This window comes from Mastomys coucha, unplaced genomic scaffold (assembly GCF_008632895.1).
Source record: "Mastomys coucha isolate ucsf_1 unplaced genomic scaffold, UCSF_Mcou_1 pScaffold9, whole genome shotgun sequence".
In the NCBI taxonomy this organism is placed as follows: Eukaryota; Metazoa; Chordata; class Mammalia; order Rodentia; family Muridae; genus Mastomys; species Mastomys coucha.
This window is the reverse complement of record NW_022196915.1, coordinates 4,586,192-4,601,217: the sequence shown is the minus strand read 5'-3', so window position 1 is coordinate 4,601,217 and position 15,026 is coordinate 4,586,192. Positions and strand designations below refer to the sequence as shown.

Sequence of the window (15,026 nt, the reverse complement as noted above, 5' to 3'; positions counted from 1 at the left end):
TGGGAGAGGGGTCACAGCCTCTAAGACCAGTAATAACTGCAGTGGGTGAGGGCAGTGGGAAGAAATTTCAGTTAATGGGTCACTGGGAATCTGGAATTGTCTCTTTTCTATGGACCCAAGAGACATGACAACACAAAAAGAAGCCATACACAGAGCTACTGGAGCTACTGCTGTGGCTAAAGATGTGCAGCTTCAATTAAGAACATGGGCAGCGTGCTTCTGTAGAAATCAGGGGGTCTGCTCATACTCTGATTCAGTCACATGACAAATAGGTTGAACTTATGTAAAATGATTGAAAATGTGCACCATCATCCAAGACCATAGAAATATGTAAGGGAACAATTTTTAGTAAAGAAAAATAAGTGACTAAGTAAATTATGGTCAGTCTACTCACTGATAGCTATGTATGTATTAAATAAGTATATAAAAACAGTGATAAAAGACAAGATGCATATAATGGTTTATAGAAATGTAAACTATGATTATAACTCATAAAATACAAAAAAAGATTAAGAAAATTTACTTCACAATATTCTGGCAGGTGTTCTTCCTCTTTCCTGGTCTCTGTAAAATACGGCTTTAGTTTAGTTTTGTTTTTTTTTTTTTGTTTGTTTGTTTTTGTTTTTCCCCTTTTTTATTGGATATTTTCTTCATTTACATTTCAAATGTTTTCCTCTTTCCAGGTCTCCCCTTTGGAAACTCCCTATCTAGTTATGTTTTATTAAACGTGAATTTAAATATATATATATTTTTAAAGAAGTCCTAGTTCTTATTCTGAAGGTGTTACTGGTCCAGTATGATGACAAAGAAAAACATCACCCAACATGAGAGACACTGCCATGTGTTCTGGGGAGACTCTTGATTACAGTATATTTTAGACATGTGTCAGGTGTGATGGGTGCTGGTAAGTGCCCTGGTTATTACACCTTATCTTCATTTTAAAAGGCTATCCATAAGAAGATGCATGTGGGTATGTATTTTATTTGTTGGTGGTGACAGGGTCTTGTTATGTGGCACAGGCTGGCTTTGAACTTGTTACCCTCTTTAGTCAGCCTTCGTGTGCGGGGACTGCAAGTGTGCATGCCACATCTAGTTATAGTGTTATTAGTCTCATGGTGTTTGGTTTTTTTCCTCTTCATGTAGAAGCGTTATCAACTCATCTCCCAGCATGTGTATTACCCTTGACTCCCACATAGACTCAGGTCTCCATACTATGCGTGTTTCCGTTTATCCCCTCAGAGGTTGCTAGAAGGGCATCCGGTCTAGCTTGAGTAACTAGCAGTTCGTCCCGGCCCCTTACCCTGCCTGTAGGTTTAAAGTTATTTTTCTTTTTTCCTTTTCATATTTATTTTTTATTTTATGATATGGGTGCTTTGCCCGCATGTATATATATATGCACCGTATGTGTTCTTGGAGCTCACAGAGGTCAGGAGAGGAAGTTAGATCTCTGAAATTGGAGTTTTAGATACTTGTGAGCCACTATGCAGGTACTGTGAACTGAACCCAGGTCCTTTCTCCAGCGCACCCCCTTCTGCATATTTTAATGAAATAGTAGGCACTTCCCTTACATACAAATAGAAACATGCTTATTTGAGTATTGTGAACGACATAGTGGTCAGCTCAGCCACCCACTTACCACATTTCCTCGCTCCTGGCCTTGGTGTTTTTAATGACCCTGCATCTTTCTGTGCATAGATTGTGTTTGTGGGAGAAACCGTCCTTCCTCTCATTGGCTTTTCTGTGAGGTCTGCAGCTTTCAGATAAGCCAGGGAGTTATGACAGGGGTGGGTAGATGGCATTGTGGCACAAGCTCTAAAGCTGTACTTCTTTAGTTCCCAACCTTCCTAATGCTGTGACCATTTAATACAGCTCTTCATGCTGTGGTGGCCCTCAACTATAAAATTACTTTCATTGCTACTTCACAACTATAATTTTGCTACTGTTGTGAATCATAGTGTAAATAATTTTGGCCATAGAGGTTTGCAAAGTGGTAGTGATTGCACAGGTTGAGAACCACTGCCTACAGTCTGTCTGTGGAATGTTTCTTGTTAGCACTTCCCCAGCAGAGTGGAGCATTCCTGGCTGGCTCTGTAACTCGGGGACAGTAGAAAGGCATAGAGCTTTGTTTCTGTGTTATCTGTTCCTTGTGCAAAAGCCTGTGGCAAAAGCAGCTCTGTCTGTAAAGTGGGGAAAGGAACATCTGTTCAAACCTTGATGCTTTAATGAAATCCATTGAGTCTGAAACAGTCAGTAGACAGACAAGAGAGAAGGCATACACGTGTATTAATTTCAAGCTTATGCTACACAAATCATTACTCAAATACATGCCAGGTAAATAGTTGAAGCTTACAGACTTCCTTCAGAGGGGAGAAGAAATGGGGCACATAGGCAATATGAGAATAGGGTATGATCTCTTATAGAGAGGGCCAGTGGGATGAAAGACTAAACAGTGCTGGCCCATTCTGTCGGGGGTGGCTATGGTGTCTGCCCTGCTCCATGACCTTCTGGAGGATCAGGCTGCTAGCTACAGAGGGTAACTTCAGAGAAACCCTCTTCTGGCAATTCAGAGACAAAGGAACTAGAGATGGGGAAGTGGGAAAAACACCCGTCACAGCAAAGCATTATACTTTGGGTTGCTGATCCCAAGCCCTAACTGCCTGGTTTTTACTTTCTTTTCTTTTCTTTTTTCTTCTTTTCTTTTCTTTTCTTTTCCTTTCTGTTTTCTTTCTTTTTTTAATTTTGGACTTGTGGTTCATGTGAAACCATGCATACTCGCTACAGAGTAACTCCTCTATAATCAGAATTGCTTTTCATCTTTTTTATTTTTAAATTTGGCAAAATAGTGGCTGGAGAGATGGTTCATCAATTAAGAGCACTTGTTGCTATTTCTGAGTACCCAGCATTCACATATGACTGTCTGCAACTCCAGTTCCAAGGGATGTGATGATGTTCAAAACACTCTTCCACATTAAAAAAAAAAAGTTGAAAACATTTTGAGAAAATCAGTGGTTTGTATACAAAGTTAAAGTATAAAGGCTGGCGGTCACCTCACCTTTTTTAGTTCTCTGCTAGTATAAACTCAGTAGTCAGAACTTCAAGGAATCTCTGTTGCTTGGTTGACTGCTTATATTATTATTTTTTAAAAACTATTTATTGGTTCTTTGTGAATTTTACATCATGTACCTCAATCCCATTCATCTCTACCTCCTTTCATACCTGCCTTCCACCCTTATACTCTACCCCCTAACAGAGTAAAAAATTTTGTGGACGCTGTAATGTGCCACACTGTGTCCCACAGTATACCCTTTTGTCTATAATTCTTTGCTTCCAAATGTTCATTTCAGTGACTTGTTGGTCCAGTACAAGGCCTCTGGCTTCTACTCTGTTCATACCGAAACTTCGGTGAGACTTCTCTTGGATGTCCTGTTGTTGCCCTGTGTTGTGGTGTAGTTTTGAGTCTGTAGGATTGGCCCCTCCAACAGTTCATTGGTGGGATAGATGTTAGGGTAAGCCAGTTCAAATCCCTGGATCATGGCCTGAGCGGTATCTGAGCTGCTCAGCCTGCTGGCTCTCCTGTTCTCACATCGTCAGGTCGCTCAGTAGCAGTCCCCACAACCAGGACTAGCTCTGCTGCCAAGGTGAGATATAGGGCCTGCTATACAGAATGTAGTAGCTGATGAGAGAAATGGCCAGTTCTCCCACTCTCATGACCCGAGCCTAGCTCTCCTGCTTGCCATAATTAGCAAGGTATGAGGGTGTCTCTCCTACATCTGTACCACTGCCTAGCAGACAAGAGACAGGGCTGGCTCTCCTTCACTCACACCCTTGGGGCTAGCTCACCTGCAACCCCCACATCCAGGGCCAGCTCTACTGTGCTGTGCAGGCAAGGAGAGCTACCAGCTCTCCTACTCTCATGACCCTATGGTAGGCTCTCATGGAAATGAAGGGAAGTGCCGGGAGGTGCAGGGGGGTAGGAGGGATGGAAGAGGGCATCACTCCCTCACACATGCTGCCACATGGCAGACAAATTGCAGGGCCAGCTCTCCCACATTCACACCCTTGAGGCTGGCTCACCTGTACCCCCACCATCAGGGTCAGTTGTATTGTGCTGCCCAGGTGAGGTGCAGAGGTGGCTCTCCTGAGTGTTGTAGCAATAGAGGGGCAGGGATAGCTCTCTAGCTCTCGTGACCCCATCTCCTGTCTACTGCCAGTGGTGAGGGCTAAATGGAGGGGAGGGGAATCTCTCCCTTGCTGAGGCCAAACCCAGCGACAAGAGTCAAGACTGGCTCTTCCAAACTCAAGCCCACAACCCCCATATCCAGGCCCAGGTCTACTGTGCTGGCTAGGAAAGGTGCAGGTCTAGCTCTACCAAGTGCTGCAGTAGTTGAGGGGCCCAGATAGCTCTCCTGCTCTCATGACTCCAAGGCCAGCTCTCCTGCCTGCCATAGGTGGCAAGGGATGGTGGGGGTTAGAGGTGGGAGGCACATCTCTGCCTTGGCTATGTCATTGAACAGCAGACAAGTGACAGGGTCAACTGTCACACTCTCATGTCAGCTCACCTGATCCCCTGATACCAGAGACAGCTCTCCTGTGCTGCTCAAGCGAGGTACAGAGCTCATTCTCCCAAGTGCTGCAGCTGGTGAGGGACAGGGACAGCTCTCCTGCTCTCATGCCTCCAAGGTCAGGTCTCCCACAAGGCCCCGGTGAGTGATGGAACCAATTCTGCACAGTCCTCAAATATCAATATGTCCATGGGTAGCAGCACAGCCCAGAGATGTCTGTCTGGCCTTTGGTGGTAAGAAACCCCTGCTGCTGCAGAGCTACAGACCCAGATATGGACCCAGGTGGCAGCAGAGGCAATACCCGACCGTGGTCCTAGGTAGTATCATTGGCTATTCATATCAGGCTGTTCCTCACTACCCTCTGCCTTGCTTCTTGGTGTTCACATCCTCCTGTTCCTCTTTCTTCTCCATTTCTCCATCACTTACTTGCCTGGAGTCTCTGAGTGTCTGGAGTTGTCTTATGAGTGCTATGTCTTGCTTGTGCATTATGGTACCAGGCAGGGGTCATGTCAGGCATCGTCTGTCCCCTCCCAGGCCTGCATGGTGCCACACTGAACTCAGGCTGGTCCTATCTGGGCCCCATGGCACAAGTCTGGTGGTCTTCTCAGGCTTGCTTCCTGCTTGGGCTCACCTGAGTAGCTCCACTTGAGGGTTGTCTGTCATGGGCTCATTCCTGCCCAGGTCCCAGGGCCCCACACAGGATTCTTCTAGTCTTAGGTTTGCTCCTTGTACTGGCACGAGACTGATGATTGTCTCAGGGAGTGTTATGCTGTTAATCATTCAGATGTTCATAGGGTCAGGACACTGACAGTAGACATAGCCTCCTCTCTCCTCTCTCTGCTTCCTACTGGTGATACACATGTGGCACAACAGCTACATCTGCCACAGCCCTAGGAGCAGTGACTCTTTACATTCTTACTGATGAAGGCCTTCCTTCATTTCCATGTTTGTTTTATCCATTCAGTAACTCCCATTGGAAATATCCTATGTGAGATCACTGTTAGAAGACAACTTATAAAGAGAAGATGGATGAAAATGTTATTGTAATGCCCTTGTGACTGGTCTATAAAATATGAATATTAATGCAACAGCAGAGTCCCAGCCTGGCAGAGCTGGGGTTGGAATGCTGACAGGTCAGAACAGTGGCTGTGAATGCAAGCTCAGGCATGGTATAGAGCACACTGAGGGAGAGACCAAGGGTTTAGGAATGATTAGAGAAACTGGAGTCACGACTGTGAAGACAGTAGCTAAATGACAGCTGGCAGATGTTTTTAGTAGGACAGAAGGACAGAATGTGAGAGAGGATGAGTCCTGGTAGTAGAAATGGCTTTTATTACAAACCAAAAAGCATCAGGACTTTAGGGATTGCTCAAAGGTTAGGAGCACTTGTGCTCTTGCAGACCTGGGTTCAGTTCCCAGCACTCACATGCAACTCACCACCGCCTGTAGCTCCAGTTACAGGGGATCCTATGCCCTCTTCTGGTCTCCTCAGTATCAAGCATTCACACACAGGGACAGGAAGGAATGGCCAGTACAAAAATTAACTCAATAGTATATTTGTAGACTTTTTAATCTCAGATTGCTTTGTTTGGGCACTTTTTATATTTTCTTTTGTGTATACATTTTAGTTTCTTCTTTGTGTTTTTTTTTCTTGGTGTGTGTATGTGCATGTTTGTTATGTTTGCTTGTTTGGTTTTTTTAAGGGAGAAAGAAAAGTTGTAGAGTTGGGTGGATGTGAAGGATCTGGGAAGACCTATGGGAGAGGAAAATCATGATCAGAACATACTGTATGAAACATTTTCAATGAAAAGATAAAACAAAAAATAAGTTTAGCTAGCTAGTAATTACATTGCTGTAATTATAGTCCTTAGGAGGTAAAAGCAGAGGGTTGTGAGTTCAAGCCCAGGCCTGGCTTACATAATGAGAGCATGTCTCAAAACCAAGATATAACAGGAAAACAAACAAATAAACAAACAAAACCCCCAAAAGCCATAACACTCCCAAAAGGTCTATTGCATCTCATTGTCTGGAATACAAGATGGAGGAGTATATGGTGAGGTCATCTTGCTAGGAGGCCCGTGTGTCTGTGTACTTTTTAGTTTTTTTCCCTCTTATCAAGTCACCAGTATTCAGTCACAAGAGCTTGGCTGTGATAACATTGCCTAATCCTAATCCTCTCCCTTATGCCATACTTGTGAATGAGTAGATGGGTTAAATTTCCCTCATGAGAAGACTCATAGTGGGGATTAAATTCCAACACACCGGAGACTGTGTGTTGGACGACACACTTAAGTCTTGGAGTAGCCTCTCCCTCTGCCAGGAGATTAAGAGGAGTAAGAAGTGGCAAGGAGGTTGGTGGGTGACATCAGCCAGTGGGTGAAGGAACTGAACAGTTTGGGCAGCAGTTCTTTCCTAAGCTCTAGATAAGGTTTACAATGGAGGTGGGAGACAGAAGTCAAAACCCAGAAAGTGCCACACTTCTACCTGCCAGTGATTTACTCTGACAGTCTAACTATGCTTCCTTCTCACCATGGGCTTCATGGACCTGCAGCTCACATGGCAGCAAGGACTGCTGGCAAGGAAGGTTGCTTGTTTGTGGTGGGCAGTCCATTTCAAACTTGCTTGGAGTTGGCCTTCAGACTTCAAAGCTGCGGCCCAGAGGCTTGATCTGTGTTGCCTTTTGGGCCACACTGAAGCTAAGAACTAGACCTTATGTATTAGCCAGAAAGGGACACATGTACCTGGGAAATGCTCTCTCCCTTCCTAAAGGGTCAGGGCTGGCACTGTGAAGAAAGGAAAGGGAGAATGGCTATCACAGCTACACAGGACCACCTAAAACACTGAGCTACCTGAGCACTAAAGGGCACATGAATAGCTTGTGTAGGGACCAGTTCTCTTGGTTAGACCAAAGCACAAAGCCCACAGTGACAGAAGCAGAGGGGAGAACTCACAGAAAGGACGTATACAGCTCAGTGTGGCAGACTACCCTTTGGAAGGAGGGGAGCTGTACCCCATTTGTAAGAGAATTTTCTCTCCTTAGACCCCAAGAGACCAAGCATGAAAAAATAAAGGTTACAGTAACAACAGGAGCTGGAAATCCTTTGAAAATCTTGATTTTATGTGGAGGCATCCCAGAAGCCACACTCTGGTGGAGGCCTCGAGTAGCTCATGCACCTTTGCCATGCTTCTGAGTAAGTGGCAGTGGGATAGGCAGGTCCCTGCTTCTGGGCCCTCGATGGTTTGTGGCCAACACACCCCTCTTTTTCCACTAAATTTGCACATCTGGGATTTTCCTGCTACAAGATGTTTCACATCTAGAGTCAGTGTGAGGAGTGCATTCATCTTGATCGTGCTGGATCCCCAGCAACGTGGCATGCCTCTGAGTGATGAACATTGTAAGAATGGCATTTTATCCACGAGGCTTGGCGGAATTGGCCTGCTGCTCTCTTTACATTTCTGCTCCTGCATTTCAGAGGCCCAGGCTTACTGTGCATTCCAGGAGGCAGCCAGGAGCCAGAGACAGGAGCAATGAGAACCCTTGGGTGTAGTTGTCTCCCCAACCCTATCACAGCAGGCTTGGCACAGTTATATGCCACTGCTTCTGGATCTCTCCTGGCCACGTATTTTTGGTTCAGGCAGTCTTTGAGACGTATTGAGTCTGCATAAACAATCAGATACTGCATGGGGCCATTTAGATAGATGCTCCAGCTGGTATGGGCTCTGAAACTTTCAGCCCCAAGTGCCAGCAAACATATAAAATAGATGGTCTAAGTTAGTGGGTCCTTATTAGCATCTGGTATTTCTAGGTCACCACCTCAATGTTCTTTGTCAGCTTTCATTTGTGTGGAGTTTTGTCACTTGTCATAATGTTCAATAATAGTTTCAGTAATTCACATAACAGACTGTACCGGGGCACTTGTTTTTGTGCACCAGACCTAGTGTTAAATGAAAAATCCTAAGAATGATAGTTGTCTACCATTTATGAAACTTCCTAGAACAGGATTTATACCCACTTGTTATGGGCAGTCCCTGTTTTGGAGCTTACAGCTCCATGAATCAGAATTTCTTTGCTCTAGTCCTGCATTCTCTCTGGTTAACACACAATGGGCTTTTGAAAGATAAAGGCTGGGGTGTGCCTCTGTGGTAGCATTTGCCTTGCATATGCAAAGTTTTAGGTTCCATCCAGGTGTTGCCCCTACAAAGTAAATATCAACAATAGATCTCAAGTTTTAAAACATGTTTTCTGATGGACTTTTGAAAGATGATTTGGTGTATGCAATGAAAGGACTTATGTTGGAGTAGGGAAGGTTTTGGCTCATTCTATGGTTCATTTCCTTACTTTTAAGCATTAGTTTTACTTAAAGTGTAATGTCTGATCCAGATTTTAACAAACTTGACTGTTCACAGACTAAGTAATAATTGCCCAAAAGTCCTTTGATAAAATATACAAAAATAATTTTGATAAAATGTTACTGATACTGTTTTAGGGCCATGAGTCTGGCTCAGTTTTAACGAGAGCACTTGTCTTTAATGAGTAAGATGCTGGCCTCAGTTTTGAGCATTGCAAAATAAAATTATTTTTAAATGATTTCTTTTATTTCTTTTAATTATACGTGTAGGGGTTGGGTGGGAAGTGGGTATGTTCACATAAGAAGAAGACATCCAGTCCCCTGGAGTTGGAGTCAGTGAGCGACTTGAAGTAGGTGCTGGGAGACAAAGCCAGGCCTTAAGTGCTCTATGCACTGAACCCCTGACTCACATTCCAGATGAAAGTACTTCTCATATCCAGTAGCTGAGAACTGCAGTGCTGCTTCTATCTCTACATGTGGTGCTGGTGTCTAATCTTGGAACATCTTTAAAACCAGTGACAGCCTGTAAAGTAGCTTCTTGTTGTTGTTGTTATGAAAATTCACATTGTAATGAAATTCCTGGGATAGTTAAGAAAATAGATTTCAATATCTGCATATTCCTGTATGACCCATAATCAATCCCTTGTCAGTAAGTAGAGACCCTTCCTTACTTTTAAAATTGATGGTATCCTGGATATCATTTTTATTAGTATTCTGCATAGTTCTCATTTATTTTTATCATTTACTAAGTACATTTATTTATATTGGGGGGGGGGGCAGTGTGCATTTGCCATAGATCACATCCTGTGAAAGTCGGGGACAACTTGGAGAAAGCAGTTTTCTCTCTATGCTATGTAGATCCTAGGGTTTGAACTCAGTTCACAAGACTTAGCAGCAAGCACTTTTCCTACTGAGATCCTAATTATTTCCTTATAGCACACACTACAGATTTCATAAATAAGTGGAGTGGAGATATGTCAGTCATCTGGTTTTGAAGAGTTTTAATAAATGTTGCCTAATTACTCTTTGTTATTCAGTCATATAAAATATCCAACGTGTTGAATGGTGGGCAGGCTTTTATGTGAATTATTCAGTTTAATTCTCAAAAGAACCTTATGCGGGAACTGTTGTAAGTAACCTCATCTGGGGACATCTGGATTCCAGCTGTGTACAGAGTCTGGTGCTCAGCAAGGTCATACTGTCATGAGCAGAACTGTCGCTGGAGCCCACTATGGAGTAAAGAACTGAGCTGACAGACACACTGGTGAGTAAGGTTGGCAGAAAGGTTGGGAAGATAAACCTGGGCTGCTCTGACAGCGTAGCACATGCGATCTAGAGAGGCAAAGCCAGAAGGAAATTATCTTTCGTTTTTCTGTCTTTCTTTTTTTGAGACAGGGTCTTACTATGCAGGTCAAGCCTGCTTCAGGACCCTACTCTCTTGTCCCTCCCTCCAGTGCTGGGATGACAGGTACAGGTGACCATACCCACAAGAAGATTGTCTCTCTGGGAAAATGCCTTTGGAGCTGATGTTGAGTATCCAATGTAAGGGGAAAGAGTTCGAGGTAGAGGAGTCACTGTGGTAGGATATGAGGAAGGCATGTTCCTGAGGAACCACCTCAGGGAAACCCGAGGCTGGGATGCCAAGGCCCCAGTGTAGTTCAGCTCAGTGAAGAGCAGGCCCTGTGCTGCTGCTATCTTTTTGGCCAGGTTAAGGATATTGTTCCTTTCTCTAAAAGCCATGGGCAGCCTTAGAAATGTCTCTGTTAGATGAGCCCCAAGAGAATAGAGATTTGAAAAGCTCTACGCTGTTGGTATGGAGACTGTAAGCTTGGAATGTGTGAAATTTGAAATTTTATCACCCTATAGCCTCAATATCTTCATTACTGTCAGTTCATGAATAGAGAGCACTTACACAAAATTTAAAATTCATAATTGTAGGGTAAGGGTGGAGTGGGGGTTGATGAGGACAAAGGGCCAAAAATGTGTGACATGGGACCTGAACACAAGAGTGAATCCACAATTCAGATGTCCCCAGCCACTTTGCCATACTGTTGGGAAGACTGAATTTGTGTTTGAAGGAACAGACTTTAATTCGTTAAAAATTGGACTTTTTATCTTTATGTTCATTATGAATCATCTTATCTGATTTCCACAAACCGCATTTGAGACTGTGTCTGGGAAGGACTCACAGAAAGGTACAGAGTGCTTCCCAGACCAATAGGTGTGGTTCGAGGGTAGGCGTGCAGAGATAAGCTTTTATTTCTTTTCTTTTTAACAGTCTCTCTGTGCTCCTGATGGAATGAAGCCTACGGCTTGTGTGTGCACAGATTGGCTGATAGCTATGTTCCAAGACCTCAGGTACAAATGCCTACCTAAGGCATAGGCTATATTTCTGTAAAAGGCATATTTTTTCAATTTTTCTTTTGGTTTTAAGAAACAAACATTTTATATACATTGTTCATTAAAATATGATGACATCGTCTTCCCCCTTTTCTTTCCTCCTCCAGCTTCTTCCATACCTTTCCCTCTAACTCTATCCATGGACGTTCCTACTTTCACTCTCAAATTGGTAACGTTTTCCTCCCTATTATTATTTTATACACACACACACACACACACACATACACACACACACATATACACACACACACACGTTCTGATGAGTCTGTTTTGTTGTTTATGTGTATGTTTTCAGAGCTGACCACTTTGCTTTGAGTAACCAGTTAGGGTACTCTTCCATGGGAGAGATTTTCTCGTCAGTTGCCTGCCTGAAATTCCTTGTTCAGGGGATCTGACTTGGTAACATTTCCCCTTGAGTTAGCATGTCTATTGATACTGCCATTGTTCAGATCTGTTTATGCAGTCATTTCTATGAGTTTGGTAGCAGACTTCTAGGTATTATGGCTTTTAGAATCTTCCCACCCTGTCTTCTGTGCTATTTCCTAAGCCTTAAATTCATAAGTTGTGATGTAGTTGGGAGTGGAACTCCCCATGGTTCATTTATCAATCTCTGCATAGTATCTAGTTGTGGTGTTCTGTGTTGGTCCTTATTTGCTATAAACAGAAGTTTCTTTGATGATGGATGATTACGACTTTCTGTGGGTATAAGAGTAATATTTAGAATGAAGCTCTACAGATCTAGTGGACCATGACCTCACTAGTCCCAGCAAATTTTCTGTCTTGTTGAGTGGGCCTAAAAGTCCAGTTGGACAACCGTTGTTTACCACCTTCATGGTGCCACTAATCACACCTTTATGCATACCTTGCTAGGCTCGTCATTGTGGTTCATAGGTATGACAGCTGGGTTTACTTGTCCCCATCACCCTTTGCATCTTGCAAAATATTTTCTGGCACCATGGAAGTTAGACAGCAGGAAAGAAGGCTTGATCCAGATGGACTCATCCAAATCCTGTTTCCTGATCTTGTGATATTTTCAACAGTAGTGCTTCACCCTCTAGGAGCAATAGCCATAGTCTATATTGTTTGGGGAATCACTTGGCTTACCCTGGCCAACCATTCTAAATGAGATTTCTTATGCCTGGGTTGAATCTATGGTTCTTGCGATTGACATTGTTGGTATCAGTCCTAGTGGCATAACTTCTTTTAAGTGATACATGTATAATGTATTGCATGTGATTTTAGGTAAATATAACAGATGTGTGTATTATTTATGCATATGTGAGGTTTTATCAAACAACCTTGGTGTTATATGTCCTTCTCGCCTCCTTCACTATCCACATTAACCTCCTGTTTTCCTCTTTTTTCACATTTCCTATCTCCTGCGAGCCCCCATACTTGTTGAGCCTATACCTCCTGGCCCTGTCCCAGAGGCAGCAACTATGTCATTCTGTCCCTACCAAGGTGATGCCCGACTCAGCAGTTAAAACTAGTTTTTGCAGGGAAGCAAGGTGGCTGAGCAGGAAAAGGTGCCTGCCAAGCTTGATGACCTGAGTTTGACCCCAGGATCCACATGGCAAAAGACATTCAAGTTCTGCAGGTTGTCCTTCAGACCTCTGAATACATGCTATGCACATGTGGATGTGCCCAAGCACACACACAAATATGTGAATGTTTTAATAATAAAGTTTAAAATCGTTGATTTCAGAATAATGCCTGCTACCCTACAGGATATGAGTCTTCTCAAGGCAGGGTGAAGATAGAGTTATATGTTCATACTCTGCTCACCCCTTCCTGCCAGTGTGCAGCCCCTACGGAAAAGCAATGGGCAAAGTCTGTGGCTTGTGTCCCAAGGTCTTAGTTATTATGTACAGATTAAAAATGAAAGACCCTTTTAAGGTTTTGTCTTTGGTCACCAGTTTCCATTGTGAGCATTTTTACCAGTGAAAACTTATATATTTTTTTTCTAGTCTTAATTATGATTTTTAAAAATTCTGTTATGATATAAATAAGAATTGAGAAAGGGAAATAGTTCTTGGTATTATTATTTTAGCAGAATGATTTTTGTACCTGCTTAAGAAGATGCAAAGGCCTCCGCCTTCGTTTTCATTGTACAAACACGTAGCAAAGCATGAGTTAATTTAAGCAGTTGTAGTTGGAAAACAGGCTTTGGTGAGCAAACTTTGACAGTAGACCTGTACCAAGTCATGTAAAGCACATCAGATTGATCAATGAAGTGTGAGGCCTAACCAGATTTAACCATAGTTGGAGCGGTACAGTAGATTAAAGTAATGCAATGGAAAAATAAAGTCAGATTTAAATAAGCTACATTAAATGCAAAACGAAACCATGGAAGTGTGCAGTATCTCACATCAACATATGAGACCCACCTTCAAAAGTCCAAGGTGACTCAGATTGTCAGACACTGGCCCCTGCAGGAAGCAAGGTGTGCCAATAATAAGATTTTCACGTGATAATTGGTGTGGGTTTCAGGCAGTTATGATTTCCTGCAGACTTCAAAGGTCAATGATCTTATCTATGTAACGCCTTTACTCTTTCAGCCTCTCAGGTATCCAGCCCAGCTAGGAACTGGAGCCCAAACCAATACTTACTTTCCTAGGGTCAACAAAAGCATTTCTCAAAGAAATAAAATAGCATCTTCACTTCAAAATAAGCATTTCCTCATCTGTTATCAAAAAATGACTATGAAAAGTTAATTACATAAAAACCTTATCATAAATTCAAAAAGTCTGGTTGAGGGGACAGAAAGAGTTAGGGGTGGGAAGGGTGCCAATACACTGTCCTCACAAAATCCTCACATTTAATAAAGACTTAAATTAGAGAATTAATTGTGATTTAACTGTAACTTTGCTATTAACTATATATATCCTAGGCCTCAGGGCTTAATGAGATTAACTCACTAAATGTTTAGAGAATCCTAACAATGCATAGGCTGCTCTAGGCTCCTGACTATATTATTGAGCAATCTGTAAAGATTGATTGCTCCATTCCAAACACTGTTTTTGATGTCCTCAGAATTGCAGGCTTTGAGAACTCATCCAAGCTTCTGAGAGACTGACATGACAGTTTGTGTGCTAGGAATTTATGCAGTGCTTTGTTCCCTATTAGATGTGCTCCAGGTCTAGTGCTCCAAAGACATTTACTTGTAAAACTTCCAGCCTGGGGTTATCATTTGGGATTAAGGCAAAAACCCCTGATTGGTGAATGGGGAGAGACTGCAAAGGATAAGAATCAATGCCCAACATTTAGGAAAAGGATAACGTCATTTCAGAGACCAATACATGCAAATAAACATTTATTAGAGGGTATGTCAATGCAGTTATGTTCATGTGTAAAACACAATACATATTAAACACATCATATCAATTAATGTTTGTCTTAAATACAATATCATTTAATTTATGGAAAGTCATCCATTTCTTCCATTAAGGTACAGTTGTTCTTATGGAGTCTCCACTGTACGACAGTGTCATTGAGGAGGTTTGAGAAGTCACAGGAAATAGGAAACTAGGTAACTCACTGGACTGACTTTAAACTGTAGTCGGCCATAAGACTGAAGACATTCCAGATCCAAGAGGCGTTTAAGTGCCAGAAAACAGAAGCTTACAATAAACACATCTATTTAGCTGTCAGTGCAGTCTGTTTTTAAATGTGTAATTTGTCTAGGTCATGTTGTATTTGTACAGAAACATCTATT

The 15,026-nt window shown here is 42.7% G+C and overlaps 1 protein-coding gene and 1 pseudogene across 2 annotated transcripts in view; one reads left to right on the top strand and one right to left on the bottom strand.

The window, feature by feature from the left end:
* The window catches only part of LOC116085393 (ubiquitin-conjugating enzyme E2 E2), a 280,270-nt gene that overhangs the window by 52,714 nt on the left and 212,530 nt on the right, over positions 1–15,026 (top strand). The window lies entirely within an intron of this gene.
* On the bottom strand, positions 5,323–5,463 carry LOC116085520 (annotated as a pseudogene).